The sequence below is a fragment of the Cherax quadricarinatus genome, chromosome 17, assembly GCF_038502225.1.
Source record: "Cherax quadricarinatus isolate ZL_2023a chromosome 17, ASM3850222v1, whole genome shotgun sequence".
Taxonomy (NCBI): domain Eukaryota; kingdom Metazoa; phylum Arthropoda; class Malacostraca; order Decapoda; family Parastacidae; genus Cherax; species Cherax quadricarinatus.
In genome coordinates, this window is record NC_091308.1 from 7,285,031 (window position 1) to 7,304,945 (window position 19,915).

General features: G+C 41.7%; 2 protein-coding genes across 3 annotated transcripts in view; one reads left to right on the forward strand and one right to left on the reverse strand.

Moving 5' to 3' along the window:
* Positions 1-2,906, reverse strand: part of LOC128686429 (beta-1,4-glucuronyltransferase 1) — a 51,335-nt gene extending 48,429 nt beyond the window's left edge. Inside the window, exon 1 of the mRNA XM_053773350.2 lies at positions 2,506-2,906. The gene's annotated coding sequence lies outside the window, so the exon portion shown is untranslated. The remainder of the gene's footprint in view (positions 1-2,505) is intronic.
* The window catches only part of LOC128686428 (uncharacterized), a 133,004-nt gene that overhangs the window by 19,525 nt on the left and 93,564 nt on the right, over positions 1-19,915 (forward strand). Inside the window, exon 1 of one of the 2 annotated variants that reach the window (XM_053773349.2) lies at positions 14,336-14,773. The exons of the other annotated variant lie outside the window; for it this stretch is intronic. The gene's annotated coding sequence lies outside the window, so the exon portion shown is untranslated. Of the gene's footprint in view, positions 1-14,335; positions 14,774-19,915 lie in introns of those variants that run through there. 2 annotated transcript variants of the gene reach the window in all.

The following is a 19,915-nucleotide window of genomic DNA, read 5'->3' on the forward strand; positions in this document are numbered from 1 at the left end:
TTTAATAAAAATTATGTTATAAAAAAATAGGGAAATTCTGCGGCTGCGCAGAAGAGACTCGCCATGTTTGAATTGAGACAACACAAACGTTAGTGAATAATCGGAAGAATTTTCGTGCTCTAGAGGTTAAAATTGGGCTGACACCTCTCAAATAGGAGCCGAAATTGTTGGATGTGCATTCCTGCATAACTTGAGATATAAGACGACTGGACAAGACAGCTCCAGGAACCTCAGATAAGCTATCTAGATTTGTGTTATAATTCTGGTCAGTATTATCATCAAAAATTTAGTTAGAATGAGGTTTTTGAGTATGATACACATTAATCTCCAGTCAAATTGGTGAGTGATATTAAGATATATTCTCCTTCTGTTATGTAAATGTGTGTATATATAATCATTTATTAATTTTAATATACAGTCCACAAACTTATATATTTACCAGAATTCCTGGTGATACATATTTCATTTGTAATTAATAGGTCTAGAGCAACTTGTGGATATGACAGTTGTAGGTATCGAAGGGGGACATTTTTGCGACCTAGGTGTCCCAAATTCCTACTTGTCTATGTAACTTTGATAAATAATAATTATCTTTGTTATCATTTACTGTTATGTACATAATGAGTTACATTCAGATAAATGCAATTTTCCACAGATTTTGCAGGCGGACCGTCTAGTTTATTGTGTGTACCCTCTTGTCTGTTCTGTGGACGGTAGTGGCTGCTGTAATGTGCATTCCGTATCAATCCTGTGAACGATTGCGTAAAAAGATATGGATAAATAAAAGCCTAGTAACTATTTCCTAAAAGGCTTAACGGGTGTACATCTGGGTTTTATATGTTTTTGAGGGTTGAGGTTGACTGTTTGAACCAAGTTCTTCGCAGAGTAGAAAGTTTGATACTAAATCCTCATCAGTAGTTAAAACTGCTTCTAGGATATTTTCACGATGAGTCTTCTAAACTGGTTGATACATGACAGATTCTTGCAATTCCACGAACCACGTTAGCTTTGAATTAATAGACGACCGTGATATAAACAATGCGTGTTTCATGGTGCGCTCTCAGGGCAGTCATACCATAATCATAACACAGCCATAACACAGCCATAACACAACCATAACACAGCCATAAGATAACCATAACATCGTCATAACACAACCATAACATCGTCATAGCACAGCCATAAGACAACCATATCACAGCCATAAGACAACCATAACATCGTCATAACACAGCCATAACACAGCCATAACACAACCATAACATCGTCATAACACAACCATAACACAACCATATCACAGCCATAAGACAACCATAACATCGTCATAACACAGCTATAACACAACCATATCACAGCCATAAGACAACCATAACATCGTCATAACACAGCCATAACACAGCCATAACACAACCATAACATCGTCATAACACAGCCATAACACAACCATATCACAGCCATAAGACAACCATAACATCGTCATAACACAGCCATAACACAGCCATAACACAACCATAACATCGTCATAACACAGCCATAACACAACCATATCACAGCCATAAGACAACCATAACATCGTCATAACACAGCCATAACACAACCATAACACAGCCATAACACAACCATAACATCGTCATAACACAGCCATAACACAACCATATCACAGCCATAAGACAACCATAACGTCGTCATAACACAACCATAACATCATAACACAACCATAACACAGTCATAACACAACCATAACATACTCATAACAGCCATAACATAACCATAACACAGTCATGAAACAACCATAACACAGTCTTAACACAACCATAACATGATCATAACACAATCATAACATAGTTATCCAGCCATTACAGTCACTGAACCATGAAAATACAGTCAGATAAGGTTGTATGTTATGGCTAAGTTACATATGACTTGTAGCACAAGTGGCAAGTATAACAAAGCCATACAGATGTAGCATGTTTATTAACGACACATTTACGCTACTGGCAGGGTTAATGACCATAATGACGGTCGTTAACTATGTCTGCACTTGTAACTCATTATTCCCTAAGAAATCTGGTTTTCCGACGCATTGCTACTAATAACCTAACTATGATTTAATAACCTAACTTTGATTTAATTATATTAGCGACTATATAGCTATTAATATAACCTACACTCGGCTGATGCAGTAAGAGACTCCCTGCGTCATCAAGGAGCTCTGCGGTGTTAGTGGTTATGCACTTAACTGTGAAGAGACGAGGGTAGCCTGCCTTTGTGCACACGAGAAGTGTTCGATTTTTAACATCTCAGCTGTGTGAAAACTGACCAAGACGCTAGTGCAAGTGCTTGTGCCACGCTCTCCTCTTTCCACCATAGACTATGATTCTCTCTCTCTCTCTCTCTCTCTCTCTCTCTCTCTCTCTCTCTCTCTCTCTCTCTCTCTCTCTCTCTCTCTCTCTCTCTCTCTCTCTCTCACGCACTCACGCACGCACGGGGCTTGAAGGTACTCACATAGTTCTGAAACACGTATCTTGAAGTAGTGTCACACCATGACCTATCCTCACTTGCATATGGCCAACGTGTCTTAGGGCACTTATGACACCACGACCTGACTTCACTTGTATATGACACACAAATGTCTTGCGGCACTGTGACACTCATTAATAACCGCAACGACAGGAACTAGACTTGCCAGTAGTCACCTCCACAATCGCTTTTCCTATCAAGCTTTAACAAACTTCTTCTGAGTGGATTTTTAAGACGGCCTGTGTCACAGGAGCACCGTGAGTAAGTAGCACCGAGCTACCTTCCACTCGTATTATTATCATTATAATAAAAAAGAAGCGCTAAGCCACAAGGGCTTTACAGCCCTTCCACTCGTAGAGAGCGACTAACACAGCCACAACAGTCATCCTCAGCTGCTCTCAGCTAAAAATATCGTCAGCTCTCGCAGATCACCAGCCTCTCGTTTTCTGTGAGTAACCTTCCTTGTTTTCCCCCACCAACGTTTAAACTCGTCGAAGACAAATTGTTTTATTCTTTTTTATTATACATTTCGTGTAGGGCATAACAGAATACGTCAAGTGCATGTATGTGATACACGAAATAAATGTATCAGTCTCTTTCCTCCTCACACTTATTCTCTCTCTGCTATTACTATTGATTATATTCAAGTCAGTAATAACTAAGGCATCCTGAAGTAAAATAATCACATTAACCTCACTTACTTCTACTCAGGGAAATTCTCCCATTCCCCTTTTAGCTTTGTTTCTCTCAGCACAAAGGAGCCCAACTAACTTTCATGGTATTAACAATTAATTCTTTCTCAACATCAGTACCAAAACCACGTACATTCAAACACCCCAACTTTGAAATTGTCACCCTTGTCTTTCTAGTAACTGATACGGAAGGGTGTCACTAGCACGCTGTTCTCGGTGTTTAAGTCTCACACCCCACGCATGACTTACGGTAAAGGATTCTAGCCCATTTCCTTACGGAAATGAAAGGAAATACTACAAGGACAAGACCATTAAGAAAATCAGAACAACACTCGGATGAATGTGTATGCACTCACATGAACCCATACATTCACGTGTATGTGGTATATACTGTGTGGATGCAGTAGCTGCAAGATGTATCCGTCATCTTATGGGTTTCTGAAGCAGAGAAAGGGACCAGCAGTCCTGGCCCGTAGCTGCGTACTGTTTATCAACTTACTACCTTCATTATTATAATTACTTATTATTATTATTATTATTATTATTATTATTATTATTATTATTATTATTATTATTATTATTATTATTATTATTTTTATTGTTATTATTATTATTATTATTATTATTATTATTATTATTATTATTATTATTATTATTATTATTATTATTATTATCTTTATTGTTAATAATAATATTCAGTTTTTAAAAATTATTATTTCCTGTTTGTCATGCCACAAACTACTTGATTATAACATTGCACATATTAACAAGAGCCAAATAATGAATCTCAGCTATGTGACTGTCTTCAAAGTTCCAACAATCAGCTTCACCTTGGATATCAGCTGGAAGTAAGCTGTTAACAAAGCTTATTTCGACAGCATCATGAGACCAGGAAGGGAATGTCTATATCACGCCCCTCTATCGCACCTTGGAGTCCATGCATCATGCCAGCATGCATAATTACGTTGAACTAATCACAGTCATTTAGTGGCGCAAGGCAGAGCCCCGAAGCAGGAAGTGTTGCAGGGTATCCGGATTTAAGAAAAAAAAGCCGGTGGATTCACGTGGATTTAATTGAAGCTTGAGGGATTTACGTGGATTTGGCTGAAGGTTGGCGGATTCACCTGGATTTAACTGAACTTTGACGGGTTTACGCTAATTTAGCTGAAGCCTGGCGGATTCACGCGGGTATTAGCTGAACCTGAGGGGATTAAATGGTGGGTCAGGACGGGTCATTTCGGGGTCATAGGGGGTTAATGAGGGGTTACGAGGGTAATTATAAGGGTCGTGCAGAGGGTTAACCAAACCTGCCAAGGTCGTGCTGAAAATATCACGAGGCATGAGGGACTGGTGCACTGGTGACCAGTGCAGATGGCTCAGGTCACTTGTCAGGTAGCTTAGGTCACCTGTCAGGTAGTACAGGTCATGTCAGGTGGCTCAGGTCACATGTCAGGTGGCTCAGGCTATTTGTCAGGTAACACAGGTCACTTGTCAGGTAGCTCAGGTCACCTGTCAGGTAGCACAGGTCACCTGTCAGATGGTTCAGGTTACCTGTCAGGTAGCACAGGTCACCTGTCAGCTGGCTCAGGTCACCTGTCAGCTAAAGTTATAACATACACAGTAATCTGTGTAGGTGCCACACCTGTGACGAATTACATCACACGTCACATGTCACACTTCAGCCAGCGTGACAAGTAACACACGTCTCTCTGCTGAATTGACTGAGCGAGAAGTTGAACTTATTTGCCCTTGTAACACTAAGAGAAAGAGAGGAATGGAGCTGAGGAAAGCTTAGCAATGAAAGAAAGGTGAAAGTTAGTGTGCTATTTCAAGTTTCTTTCTGATTAACGGCAACCCGGAAATAGGTGATAATGCCTTAGAGTTACGGAGAGAGAGAGAGAGAGAGAGAGAGAGAGAGAGTACGTGAAAAGACGGATTGCACAGAACCTGGGAGTCAACACAGAGTCTGTCTGCTGAGAACTGTTTACTGCCATCTAGATTAAGAACTATCATGTATTATCAAGGATTGTAGGACAAGGGTTGTGAAGCAGAAGGCTCTCTCCTCACCTTTCTGTCACTGCTTGCATAAAACAGGGAGAATGATACCACATTGGAAAGCTGGCATGGAACTAACAGGAGAGCTGAAATTTGATGGAAGACGTAAGCTACCTCATCTACCAATTTAGTACAGTTACTATCTTAAGTACTCGTGTTATTCCACTGTCACTCACACAGGGTGTGTACCAGTAGTTCTACCTCTGGTTACCACCAGTTCTGCTGTGACTCTCTACCACTACTGCTACTATTATTAACTCAGTTGTTCCTTTATGAGCTGATCAACCTGATGCAGTCACCGAACAAACATCAGGGACCTCTTGACCTCAGAGTTCTCCCATCTGTTGTATGTTTACGACGGTCTGCTTATGTAGTTTGGGTTTAGTGTGAGTGCAACGAGTGGTTGAGTAAGACAGCGAGTATCCTAGGCAACATCTCACTCTTGTTCTCTCTCATTGTTCCTAATAATTTACTGATCACTGTTACTTATCATATATTAAGCAAGCAGGTCCTGAAGGCTCGGGTAACTCCACACCTCCTAGGCACAATATAGTTGATTCCTGTACCTGTAAAGTGCTTGTTCAGTTGGTTCTTAACGGATATTGTCTTTGCGCTTACAACCTGAACCGGTAGTCTGTTCAATTCTGCTATAATCCTGATTACAAAAAAAAAATTATTGTATATATTTGTGTTCTATTTTGTGCCTCGAAGTCTCATTTTCACTGTTCCGACTTATCGACTCATTCAGTACTTTAAATAGTTCTTCGTGTCTGAATATGTCAAAGCCATTCTGTATCATAAAGGTTTAAATGAGATCTCGTAGTCCCGGTTTGCTGCTGAGTGACGGTACAAGTTTGGTAGCTCTTCTCTGTTCTCTCTCTAATATATCTTCGTCTTTTATGTTATATGGAGACCAAAACTAGACGGCATATTCAAAATAAGGTCTAACAAATGTATTGTAGAGAGTCTATTGGGCTTCTGGTGTTTTGTGCTCAAGAGTTTCTAACTGTGACTTCTAACGTTCTGTGAGCTTTGTTACTTGCAGATAGACATTGTTAGGTACTTTTGAGGTCGTAGCTAGGTTAGTAGCGCACTCGGCTCTCACTGTGAGGGTCCTGGTTCGATCCCCGGTACGGGTAGAAACATCTAGGCGTGTTTCATTAAGACACCTGCTGTCCCTGTTCATCTAGAAGCCAATACTGTAGGTACCTGGATGTTAGCCAACTGGTGTGGGTTGCAATCTGGGGACAAAATTAACCAAATTTGTCCGAAATGTTCTGCATAACAAGGTGCTTTCTATGTAGACTATCATTGATGTCAGCAAGGTATGTATAAGTTGCATCATGTACTTGTAGAAATAAAGATTATTATTATTTATTAATTATTATTATTATTATTATTATTATTATTATTATTATTATTATTATTATTATTATTATTATTATTATTATTCCAAGCCCTTTTTCTTCATTGTTTTCAGTTAGTTTATGTCCAAACATTTTGTAATCATGTTCGAAATTTATATTTTTAAAATGCATTGTTATACACTGGTCCAAATTGACTCTCATCTTCCACGTCTTTGACCCCAGCGCCAACCAACCTGTCCAGATCACTCCGAACATCCAAACAATCTGCGTTAGATGCTGGAGAGTGAGAACACGAGTGACTGAGTGCTAGCCGAGGTAGGTAACAGCACTTAGCTTGTAAATAAAGGCAGGAACTCATACCCTAACCACGTAAAACCATTGTGAAAATGTAAAATGAAACAATAAATGATCATAATAAGTTAAGTGAGTAAGGCAGCATCATGTGATCACGTTATATTGAACCGAGGAAGTAAAAATAGAGTGCTTTACCATGTCAGTTTTCTGTCATTTTGATAGTCAATACCAGATGACATGCACACGCACGCGCATGCGTGCACACGCACATACACATCCTCATGCACGCAAGCACCAGCAGGCACACACGCACCAACATTTATACGCGTATAAATGCACACACGTACTCTCGCACCCACATACGTATACTTGTACCTATTCACACACACACACACACACACACACACACACACACACAGAGCTAAGGGGAATGTCCTATGAAGAAAGATTAAGGGAAATCGGCCTGACGACACTGGAGGACAGGAGGGTCAGCGGAGACATGATAACGACATATAAAATACTGCGTGGAATAGACAAGGTGGACAAAGACAGGATGTTCCAGGGAGGGGACACAGAAACAAGAGGCCACAATTGGAAGTTGAAGACACAAATGAGTCAGAGAGATAGTAGGAAGTATTTCTTCAGTCATAGAGTTGTAAGGCAGTGGAATAGCCTAGAAAATGACGTAGTGGAGGCAGGAACCATACACAGTTTTAAGACGAGGTTTGATAAAGCTCATGGAGCGGGGAGAGAGAGGGCCTAGTAGCAACCGGTGAAGAGGCGGGGCCAGGAGCTAGGACTCGACCCCTGCAACCACAAATAGGTGAGTACAAATAGGTGAGTACACACACACACACACACACACACACACACACACACACACACACACACACACACACACACACACACACACACACACACTTATACGCACATGCACCTACAAGAAGTAGCAAAAATTTGAGCTAACTCGAAAAATTTAATTACCAATGATTTTTGGCTTTATAAAGCTTCCACTGTCTTCACTCTATATACACAATATATCTGATTTTTCAGCCATTAATATTTTCAAAGACATTAGTAATCGACGCACAATGCGCTACCAAATTTCAAGGTGAGCTTAGTACGCAGAAAATACTGGATAATAAGCTATGCTTAAAGTTAATCTTCAGAAAATACGTCCCCCAGAAGCCACATAAAGCTCACTATATAACTGTAGTGAGTCGCAAGGCTGCACACCTGCTGCTGAAAAACCTCACTTTACAGGTGTTGACTTTGTGGAATATGTGTGTCTGTTGATGCTTGACAACTGTGTCTCGATGCGGTGAAGACATCTGAAAACATCGACATCAATCGCATGACGGTGTATGCCAGAATTATAGATCTGTCCAGTGATGTGTTAGGTCAGTTTAAACAAAAAGTAATAAGGATATTTGTCGTCTTCATCAGCATATGACGAAACAACTGGTATTTCCTCACCAGCAAAACGACTGGTGTTTGTATGTGGTATTACACTCGACCTTACTATACACGAAGATTTTATTGACCTCACGTCACTGAAGGGAGGAAAAGAGGGCGGTGTTTCCGTGTCAGACTTGATTCCATGCTGCAAGAGAGAGTAATTTACTTAGTATACTTTAGCAGAGAAGTAGTGTGACATTGAATTAGATATGGAAAACATTTTTTTGAAATAGCCGTTGTTATTGTTCTTATATTTATTCTGTGCTCTTAACGGAATGGTCAGCTTGGCCAGTGCAAAAAATAAAATGAACGTTTTCAGGTTAAGCGCATAATATATCAGCAGAATTTGGGTTGCAAAGATTTAAACTATGAAGACGTAGTGAAAGCTACAGCTTCTACTGCAAGCTTCATGAAATCGCGAGCTATGTATCACTGCCATTTTAAGCTGATTCATGAAGAGCTTGAAGCTGAGTAGTGATCGTACTTTCAACAAGTCAGGTAAATAGTTATTTTTGCCACTGACAAGGTTGGAGCAACTCCAGTGCTGGAAAAATAGAGTGGCTCTGTGATCTAACTTTTCTTGTTGTTAATGTCAGTCTTGAAGATAACTTCAATACTAAACATCTACGAAATAAACAGTTTCTTTAAAAAAAAAAAAAAAAAAAAAAAAAAAAAAAAAAAAGAAAAAAAAAAAAAAAATTGTATGCTGTATAGCCCTTGTGGCTTAGCGCTTCTTTTTGATTATAATAATAATAATAATTCAAAAATTGTAGATTATGTATAATCTTTCATCATCAGCTCCAGGTCTTTTACTCGCGATTCCTTCAAGGTTAACTAAGTCATTTTCCAACAAATCAAAATACATTTATAAATCAAAGTAAAAACTATGCTAGAACTTTGAAAGTTCTTTTCGAGCTTACAAGAAAGGAGAAAAAAGTTTTCAACTGTTCCTTAGTCCTTTTACAGTATTGTCTGATGACAAAAGTTACCGATCTTCACACCTATGACACGTTTCGCTCGAAGTGTATGGGAAGGGAACTTACTTTCTACATGTGACAGCCACGAAATCAATGTCAGTAAGCGAATAAAAAGACTATTGTTTATGCTTGCTTGTTTGGCAGCACACATCATCTGCCAGTAGACGTTGAGTGATGCCAGTCTTTGTGGTGTGGTGCCAACCTATGAGGTGTGATGCCAGCATCAATGTTATGGTACCAACAGTTTCACTGTGGTGACACCATTCGTAGTACAAAATGTGGAAGATCCTAATGCTTCTACAAATATGAATTGAAACTTGGCATTTGTCACACACCTGTCCGAGGCATCAAGTGTTCTCGGAACACTGTGATGAACACTTGGCACTTGTCACACACCTGTGCTTGGTATCAATGTGTTCAGCCTCCCACGCGCACTCAGCCTCGTCTCCCATCTACTGTAGACAGTGCCAAGTCATCTGGTGCAGCTGTGGGCACAGCTGCGCTTGAATGACACGACCATCACTCACCGAGGCATCGTAATGCATTGTCTTGTTAGATTTGAATGGGGATGTTTTCCACACCAGCTCTGACTAGTCCACCAGTGCATTTGCGATATCAACCTGTACAGGGAGTTAGTGGGAGTGGGAGGCAATGACAATGTCAGTGCCAGGCAGTGATGGTGTCATTGTCTGGCAGTGACGGTGTTGGAGTTGGTAAACAAACACTATTTCTGGAGTGGTTATCGGCTGGGTAATTCGTCTATATAAAATTAATTATTTGTTCAAGAAGGGTAAGACCCGGGGGGATGTAAAAGTGGTCACTGAACACTCCTTAGGGACGCTGAAATTGGCTTGCGTCAGGGACGCTAAAACTAACTTGCACTCGTCGCGTGAGGCACAGAGTTCCACGGCCGCGCCAGCAATGATCTGGCAGTAGAAAGAGCCATATAAATGGCCATAAGAGGACCATAGAAGACCCGTAGAGATCGGTACAGGCTGGTTCCTGTACCGATCAGGAACCAGCCATCAGTCACTGCAGGCTTATAACAAGTCTTGCTGCAGTCTTGCAGGGGTTTCACGTCTGTCTCAAGTGATGCTGTTTTATCAGCCTGTGCAACATTAACAGCTAACATGTTATTATGGTTAGTTGTTACCTTGTTGTGATGCTGGCGGTGAGAGGTGATGTATCTGCAGTAGTCTTGTTGTGGTGGTGATGGTAGCCAGATATGTTGATGAACCAGGTGTGGATGAACCAGATGTGGGTGAACCAAGTGTAGGTGAACCAGGTATGAGTGAACCAGGTACTGTACTTGTCACCTGGTTATGTAGCGTAATACACCAGTAAACTGTTAGTATCAGTCCTCTGTTATCATGTACCAGTCCTCTGTTATTATGTGCCAGTCCTCTGTTATTATGTACCAGTTCTCTGTTATTGTAACGTTTCGCTCACCAGGAGCTTTATCAAGCCGTTACAAACAGTACATGGACACAGAGGGTATATATATGTACTGTTTGTAACGGCTTGATAAAGCTCCTGGAGAGCGAAACGTTGCCACAATAAAATGTCACATTAGTTAAGAACATAAGAACATAAGAACGAAGGAACACTGCAGAAGGCCTACTGGCCCATGCGAGGCAGGTCCAAGTCCCTACCGGCTTAAGCCAATGCACCCAACCTAGTCAGGTCAGGTCACATTGACTTAAGGGAGGAACACGGCAACCGACCTGGTAGCACAAGCTATCACGTCTAACTCACACCCACCCACATCTACTCATGTATTTATCCAACCTATTTTTAAAGCTACACAACGTTCTGGCCTCTATAACGGTACTTGGGAGTTTGTTCCACTCATCCACAACTCTATTACCAAACCAGTACTTTCCTATATCCCTCCTGAATCTGAATTTTTCCAACTTAAAACCATTGCTGCGAGTCCTGTCTAGGCTAGATATTTTCAGCACACTATTTACATCCCCTTTATTTATTCCTGTCTTCCACTTATAAACCTCAATCATATCCCCCCTAATTCTACGTCTTTCTAGAGAGTGCAGTTTCAGGGCCCTTAGTCTATCCTCATAGGGAAGGTTTCTGATACATGGGATCATCTTTGTCATCCTCCTTTGTACATTTTCCAGAGAATTTATATCCATTCTGTAATACGGTGACCAAAACTGTGCAGCATAATCTAAATGAGGCCTAACCAAGGATGTATAGAGTTGAAGAACAACCTGAGGACTCCTATTATTTATGCTTCTTGATATGAAGCCAAGGATTCTATTAGCTTTATTGCGAACACTTATGCACTGTTGTCTTGGTTTCAGATTACTGCTAACCAGAACTCCTAAATCTTTTTCGCAATCCGTAATATTAAGATCTACATTATTTAGTTTATATGTGGCATGGTTATTGTCCTGTCCAACATTTAGAACTTTGCATTTGTCTATATTAAACTGCATCTGCCACTTCTCCGACCACTGCATCAGTCTATTCAAATCTTCCTGGAGTGCTCGAATGTCCTCGTCAGAATGAATTCGACGGCCTATTTTGGTGTCATCGGCAAACTTGCCGATGTCGCTCTTTATGCCCTCATCTATGTCGTTTATGTAGATTGTGAACAGCAGGGGGCCCAACACTGACCCCTGTGGAACACCGCTCGTGACGCTTCCCCACTCTGATTTCTCCCCATTTATGCAAACTCTCTGCTGCCTATTTGTCAACCATGCCTCTATCCAGGAAAAAATTTCTCCTCCTATTCCATGTGCTTTAATTTTCCTCAATAGTCTCTGATGTGGGACCCTGTCAAAAGCCTTACTGAAGTCCATATACACAATATCATATTCATTACCATGATCTACCTCCTCAAATACCTTAGTGAAAAAAGTTAATAAATTCGTAAGGCAGGAACGCCCCTTTGTAAAACCATGCTGAGATTCGTTGATTAATTTATGCTTTTCAAGGTGGCTACGAACTGCCTCGGCAATTATTGATTCCATAAATTTTCCCACTATGGAGGTTAGGCTTATTGGTCTATAGTTCGAAGCTAAGGACCTGTCACTTGTGTCTTTTTACTTTACATATTGTCGGTAATTCTACCAACTTTATTACAGCTCTCTGTTATTATATACCAGTCCTCTGTTATCATGTGTCAGTTTTGTTAACATGTGTCTGTCCTGTTATCATGTGTCAGTCCTCTGTTATCATGCGTCAGTTCTCTGTTATCATGTGTCAGTCCTCTGTTATCATGTGTCAGTCCTCTGTTATCATGTGTCAGTCCTCTGTTATCATGTGTCAGTCCTCTGTTATCATGTGTCAGTCCTCTGTTATCATGTGTCAGTCCTGTTATCATGTGTCAGTCCTCTGTTATCATGTGTCAGTCCTCTGTTATCATGTGTCAGTCCTCTGTTATCATGTGTCAGTCCTCTGTTATCATGTGTCAGTCCTCTGTTATCATGTGTCAGTCCTGTTATCATGTGTCAGTCCTCTGTTATCATGTGTCAGTCCTCTGTTATCATGTGTCAGTCCTCTGTTATCATGTGTCAGTCCTCTGTTATCATGTGTCAGTCCTGTTATCATGTGTCAGTCCTCTGTTATCATGTGTCTGTCCTCTGTTATCATGTGTCAGTCCTCTGTTATCATGTGTCAGTCCTCTGTTATCATGTGTCAGTCCTGTTATCATGTGTCAGTCCTCTGTTATCATGTGTCAGTCCTCTGTTATCATGTGTCAGTCCTCTGTTATCATGTGTCAGTCCTGTTATCATGTGTCAGTCCTCTGTTATCATGTGTCAGTCCTGTTATCATGTGTCAGTCCTCTGTTATCATGTGTCAGTCCTCTGTTATCATGTGTCAGTCCTCTGTTATCATGTGTCAGTCCTGTTATCATGTGTCAGTCCTCTGTTATCATGTGTCAGTCCTCTGTTATCATGTGTCAGTCCTCTGTTATCATGTGTCAGTCCTGTTATCATGTGTCAGTCCTCTGTTATCATGTGTCAGTCCTCTGTTATCATGTGTCAGTCCTCTATTATCATGTGTCAGTCCTCTGTTATCATGTGTCAGTCCTCTGTTATCATGTGTCAGTCCTGTTATCATGTGTCAGTCCTCTGTTATCATGTGTCAGTCCTCTGTTATCATGTTTCAGTCCTGTTATCATGTGTCAGTCCTCTGTTATCATGTGTCAGTCCTCTGTTATCATGTGTCAGTCCTCTGTTATCATGTGTCAGTCCTGTTATCATGTGTCAGTCTGTTATCATGTGTCAGTCCTCTGTTATCATGTGTCAGTCCTCTGTTATCATGTGTCAGTCCTCTGTTATCATGTGTCAGTCCTCTGTTATCATGTGTCAGTCCTCTGTTATTATGCACCAGTTCACTGTAAGTGGCTCTTGTAAGTGCCTCTTTTCACCACCCTGGCTTGCTTTCCGAGTGCCTTGTTTTTATTCCTTATCATGCGTCCGTTTACTCTATGAAGCACAATATACACTTCTTTCGACTCCTCCCTACCCTACCTTGCTCTCTTCCTCACCCCTGCTGCGCTCCCTTCTGTATCATTCACAGCACAAGCTATTTACACCAAGAATGTGTTTCAGTGTATGTATTCAGACGTGTGTTGCTGTCAACGTATGTGCATAGAGAGTTTATTTAATTCTTTTATTTGCTATTAAAATATTCATGATGTTATTTTACAGGTGAACTAATATTTTAACTGCCCTCTTGTATCCGAAAAGTTGATGAATTAAAGCCACACTCTCTACTTCCTTGTCTCTTATATTTTGGCACACGCCCCTTACTTTGTTTGTGTCTCCTAACTGTCCCCCTGGATTTATTAACCTTTGTTGTGCATTCTACTCTTATATTAACCATATTATTCACTTCCTTGCTGCTCCTCTCTCCGTCATGCGCCCCTTCCATACTGGGTGAACAAAGAGGAATCGATCCCCTGAGGATGTAAACAGAAGGGTGGTCTCCCCGGCAGCGTCTCCTCCTTCCCCTCCTCAGTTTCACCTCCGTTGCCATGGTAGTGTTGCGTGTTAACCTGGTACTGACCTAAACACTGCACCAGTTATTTGCTGACCTAGAATGGAGTATATCTGCCAGGGAAAGATTATTCTTTCCAAGTTGTAAATTGAAGACCTGTGTACAGCGCCTCGCCGGTCCAGACATTACCCCAGAGATACGATATGTGTATATTTTGAGAATGGCGATGACCACGTGTATATACGGATTATCACTCTCGTTGCCCAGTAAAAATCCCAGCAATTACTACTGAATCATTCTAAAAGGAATTGGTTAATATCATGTAGTTTATCAGGGAGTGAGAGGGGGAGTGTTATCAAGGGTGGTGATCTTGCTGACACATGACCATGTCTGCAATGATCGCCAGAGGGAGAGTGGCACCTGGCTTCTACCTTCTTCACAGGTCAGTACCAGAGTGAGCAGCTGTAGTGGTGTGTGCCTGGCCCGGTTTCAGGTAGCAGTGCCCCGAGGGTCATGTGATGCCAGGCACAGTGACTCACCAGACTAGCCAGAAGATAGTAATTACAGTCCATGGAAAGGCTTTCGTGTCTTCCTGCATGCCAGTTCCGTTTTCTGTATCTCCTGCAGGTCCTGCCTTACACTTACACTATTCCATCATCCGCAGCTCTGTAACACTGTTAGTTACTCAACAGTGAGGAATATGCAATCTCCTTCACCAGGTGGTAACAGCTTGCCAATAGAGGCTATTAAACTCACAATAACGCAGCGTAAACAAAGTTAAGTGTGTAGGTAAGTAAGACATAACCCTTTACTTCTGGGAAGATCTCTTCGTTGCAATAGACCACATTATCCCTCCATAATAAGTTCCAACAGTGTGTGACGGACGCTACATCAACACCAGTGTCTCCATCAACACTGCCAGTTAGATCTTGACTGAGTGAAAATGACTGGGAGAGTGTTTTTACATCTGTTGCCTTTACTCTCTTAGGAATGAATAAGTACCTAAGCGATTATTGTGGGTGGCATCCGGGGTAAGGGTAGGGTGATATATGGTTTGATACAGCTGGACCTGGAAATATGCTGAGGTAGGATAAACTGTAAATTCGAATTTAAAAAAAAGTTTGTATCATTAACACCATTATAACGGAATCAAGACACCACATACAGTAAATTAGTTATCATTGCTGCAGTACCGTCAGTACTCTGGGCCGGAATATAGTATACAAATAGCGTAGTTCCAAGAGTAGTTAATGAAACAAATACATTTCGCTCTGTGTAGAGCTCTGTCTAATCATACCTAACTTAGAGCTCTACCCAGAGCCACACGGGGTCCTACTATAAGCTGGTTCTTTACCAAGTCTTAACAAACGCCGGAATATAAAGCAAAAAAAAAACATGTCGTGCACTGCGCAATAACGAGAATTTACTAAACACCTTAAAAACTGTACCATGATAGTTTTTGTAAGAGTAGTGGCAGGGTTCAGCTTGTGTGTTGTGCGTGTCCTCTCGATCACCATCAAACTAGCCTCAAATTAGGCTACTAAACTGCGAAAACTTTCAGTTTTATTTACAAAATGGCAAATTTAAATTTGTATTTTTATGCAATTTATATAAAGGCCTGTAAAGAATTAAATATGGAGATGTATTACACACGAGGTAAGATAACAGCTTGTAGCCTGTGAATGAGCAGAGGCAAGATAACAGCACATAGCCCGTGAATGAGTTGAGGAAAGATTAGAATTAGTAGTCTGTTAATTTAATTCCAGTCTTGGGGAGGCGTGGGAAGAGAGAGGGAGGGAGGGGGGAACTAGGGGGAAGGACGGGTGGGAGAAAGAGAGAGAGGGATAGGAAGAGAACAAGAGAGGGAGGGAAAGAGGGTGAGTGGGAAGGAGGGAGAGAGGGATTTTTCCAACAAATGGAGAAAATGTGTTAATGACGTCTCAAATGACGCAATAAAGTTCACTGAAGTGTATCGACCCAGCTCCAGGTATAGTGGTATTACGTTATCATGAAGCTGAAGAACAAATTAGTGTCTGTACACCAGTGGTGTGTCAGACTCTAGGTCCATCATGGTGGCATGTCAGACTCTAGGTCCATCATGGTGGTGTGTCAGACTCTAGGTCCATCATGGTGGCATGTCAGACTCTAGGTCCATCATGGTGGCATGTCAGACTCTAGGTCCATCATGGTGGCATGTCAGACTCTAGGTCCATCATGGTGGCATGTCAGACTCTAGGTCCATCATGGTGGCATGTCAGACTCTAGGTCCATCATGGTGGTATGTCAGACTCTAGGTCCATCATGGTGGTATGTCAGACTCTAGGTCCATCATGGTGGCATGTCAGACTCTAGGTCCATCATGGTGGTATGTCAGACTCTAGGTCCATCATGGTGGCATGTCAGACTCTAGGTCCATCATGGTGGCATGTCAGACTCTAGGTCCATCATGGTGGCGTGTCAGACTCTAGGTCCATCATGGTGGTATGTCAGACTCTAGGTCCACCATGGTGGTGTGTCAGACTCTAGGTCCACCATGGTGGTGTGTCAGACTCTAGGTCCACCATGGTGGTGTGTCAGTCTCTAGGTCCACCATGGTGGTGTGTCAGACTCTAGGTTCACCATGGTGGTGTGTCAGTCTCTAGGTCCACCATGGTGGTGTGTAAGACTCTAGGTCCATCATGGTGGTATGTCAGACTCTAGGTCCACCATGGTGGTGTGTCAGTCTCTAGGTCCACCATGGTGGTGTGTCAGTCTCTAGGTCCACCATGGTGGTGTGTCAGACTCTAGGTCCACCATGGTTGTGTGTCAGTCTCTAGGTCCACCATGGTGGTATGTCAGACTCTAGGTCCACTATGGTGGTGTGTCAGACTCTAGGTCCACCATAGTGGTGTGTCAGTCTCTAGGTCCACCGTAGTGGTATGTCAGACTCTAGGTCCACCATGGTGGTATGTCAGACTCTAGGTCCACTATGGTGGTGTGTCAGACTCTAGGTCCACCATGGTGGTGTGTAAGACTCTAGGTCCATCATGGTGGTATGTCAGACTCTAGGTCCATCATGGTGGTGTGTCAGACTCTGGGTTCACCATGGTGGTGTGTCAGACTATAGGTCCACCATGGTCGTGTGTCAAACTAGTATTCTGCATTAATTTGTTGAGTTCTTTTTGAATTAGCAGAACTCTGGACAACTCACAGCGAGCACTCGAATACAGAGTTCATCTCGAGACAGCTCACACAACTGTGACAATAATACACATTTTTAATTATACAATTTTATTGTTGTTGTGACGTACTCTGCTGCAGGTGAACATTGATTCTAAATATATTTCTACTGATTTTGGGTTGTGTGGGTGACTACTTTTTTTTCTTAAAGCAATCATATCAAATTGGATTTTCGTAAAAAAAAAATGTGGTAGAAGTCGGATATTAGTTTAGACTTGAAGAAAAATTTTACATAGATTTTGCAAACGTATTATCATATTCCCTACGATGGAAGAAATCACAATATACGCGTGACTGCAAATATATGAAAATAACACAGTGGAAATAGGAAAAACACCCGAGTGCTTTCATGTGCTAACACACATCTTCAGAGGAATACACATATTCTTCTCAATGTATGTCAACATATGAAATCGCTCAGGTGTTTTTCCCACTTTCGCTGTGATGTTTTTATAGTCCCTACGATACGTTTTTATTTTGAACAATCTCTCACACTCACAGAGAATAGTCTCAGCTGAACTGGTTGTCTGGGCATCAGCTACATATTGTGTGGCATTAGCACTGTGTGTCAAGCTGGCATTAAGAACACAGTTACTCCTCCTGAGGATGTCTGAATTCTAATCGCCAGCTAGGTACCAGAAGACATGGTCTTGGCACAATCACCAGCTAGGTACCAGGAGAAAAGGTCTTGGGGGCCCAAATCACCAGTTAGGGACTAGGAGGCACGGTCCTGGCGTCATAATCTACAGCCAGGCACCAGGAGGTAATTGTGAAGGTGACATCTGGGCACCGTGAGACGCGGTCTTGGGGACACAATCAAGAGCCAGCAAAGAGGATGGATGGTTTTCCCTATCACCTTCCATCATTATGGAAGGTTTTACCTCTCCTGTTCTACCATCAAAGTGACCTATCATTCAGGATGGTGTTCTTGTAATATTGTCATAGCAACTGATGTATGCTAGGACAGCATACATCATTTGCTAAGAGTACATGCATCAGTTACCTGGAGGGTGCTCCTGGGGTCAATGCTCCTGCTGTCCGGTCCATGACAAGAACCTCGATCAGAGCCTGATCAATCAGGCTGTTACTGCCAGCTGCGTGCAATCCAAAGTACGAACCACTGCCCGACTGGTCTGGTACTTTCTTAAGGGATCTGTCCAGCTTCCCTTTAAAGACTGCCAGGGGTCTATTGGTAATCCCCCTTAAAGATGCTGAGAGGCAGTTGAACAGTACTGGGCCTCTGACACTTTTTTTACGGGGGGGGGGGATGTTGCACCGCCTACCGAATCTTTTACTTTTGTATGGAGTGGTTTTTGGGTGTAGATTTGGTACTAATCCGTCTAGGATTTTGTAGATGTAAATTATGATGTATCTTTCTCGCCTGTGTTCCAAGGAGTACAGGTTAGGGGACTTCAATGGTCCCAGTAACTGAGGTGCTTGAATATACTTATACATGTAGAGAAAGTTCTCTGTATATTCTCAAGGTCTGCAATTTCGCCTGCCTATGACGATCCTTATAGGCTTGTCATCCCTTGTTTTGAAGGTTCTCATTATCCATCCTATCATTTTCCTAGCAGATCTGATTATGACACTGTTGTGTTCTATGAAAGAGAGATCCTTTGATATCACTCACAAGTCCTTTCCATTAGTTTTCCGCTCTCTTGTACTTTAGAGTTTATCGTATACTCCGATACAGCTTTTATTTACTCAAGTTTTCCATATCGGAGTAATTGAAATTTAGCCTCGTTGAACTTCATATTGCTTTCTGTGGCCCATTTGAAGACTTGGTTTGTATCTCCTTGGAGATTTGCAGTGTCCTCAGTGGATGACACTTGCAAATTCTAGTATTGGCAGCAAAGACACAAAGCTATGGTTTACATCTCTATGTCAGATACTAGGATGAGGAAAAGGATAGGAGCGACTGTACCTAGAGAAGCAAACCTTTCACTGTGGCAGCCTCTGACTTAACACTGTTTACTATTACTCTCTGTGTTCTATCAGCTAGAAAGTTTAAGATCATCAACCCACTTTTTCCGTTATTCCTTTATCACGCATTTTGTGTGATATTCACCATGATCGCACTTGTTGTAGGGTTTCGCAATGTCTTTGTATACTACATCTCCCTTCTGTTTCTCCTCCAGTACATCCAAGACCATGTCATAGTGGTCCAGTAGTTGTGAGAGGCAGGAGCGACCTGCTCTAAACCCACGTTGCCCTGGGTTGTGCAATTGTTGGGAATCCAAGTGGTTGGGAATCTTGATTCTTAGAACCCATTCAAAGATTTTTATGATGCGGGACATAAGAGCTATCGGTCTATAATTCTTTCCTTTTGCTTTACAGAAACATCAGTTGCTAGGATATCATA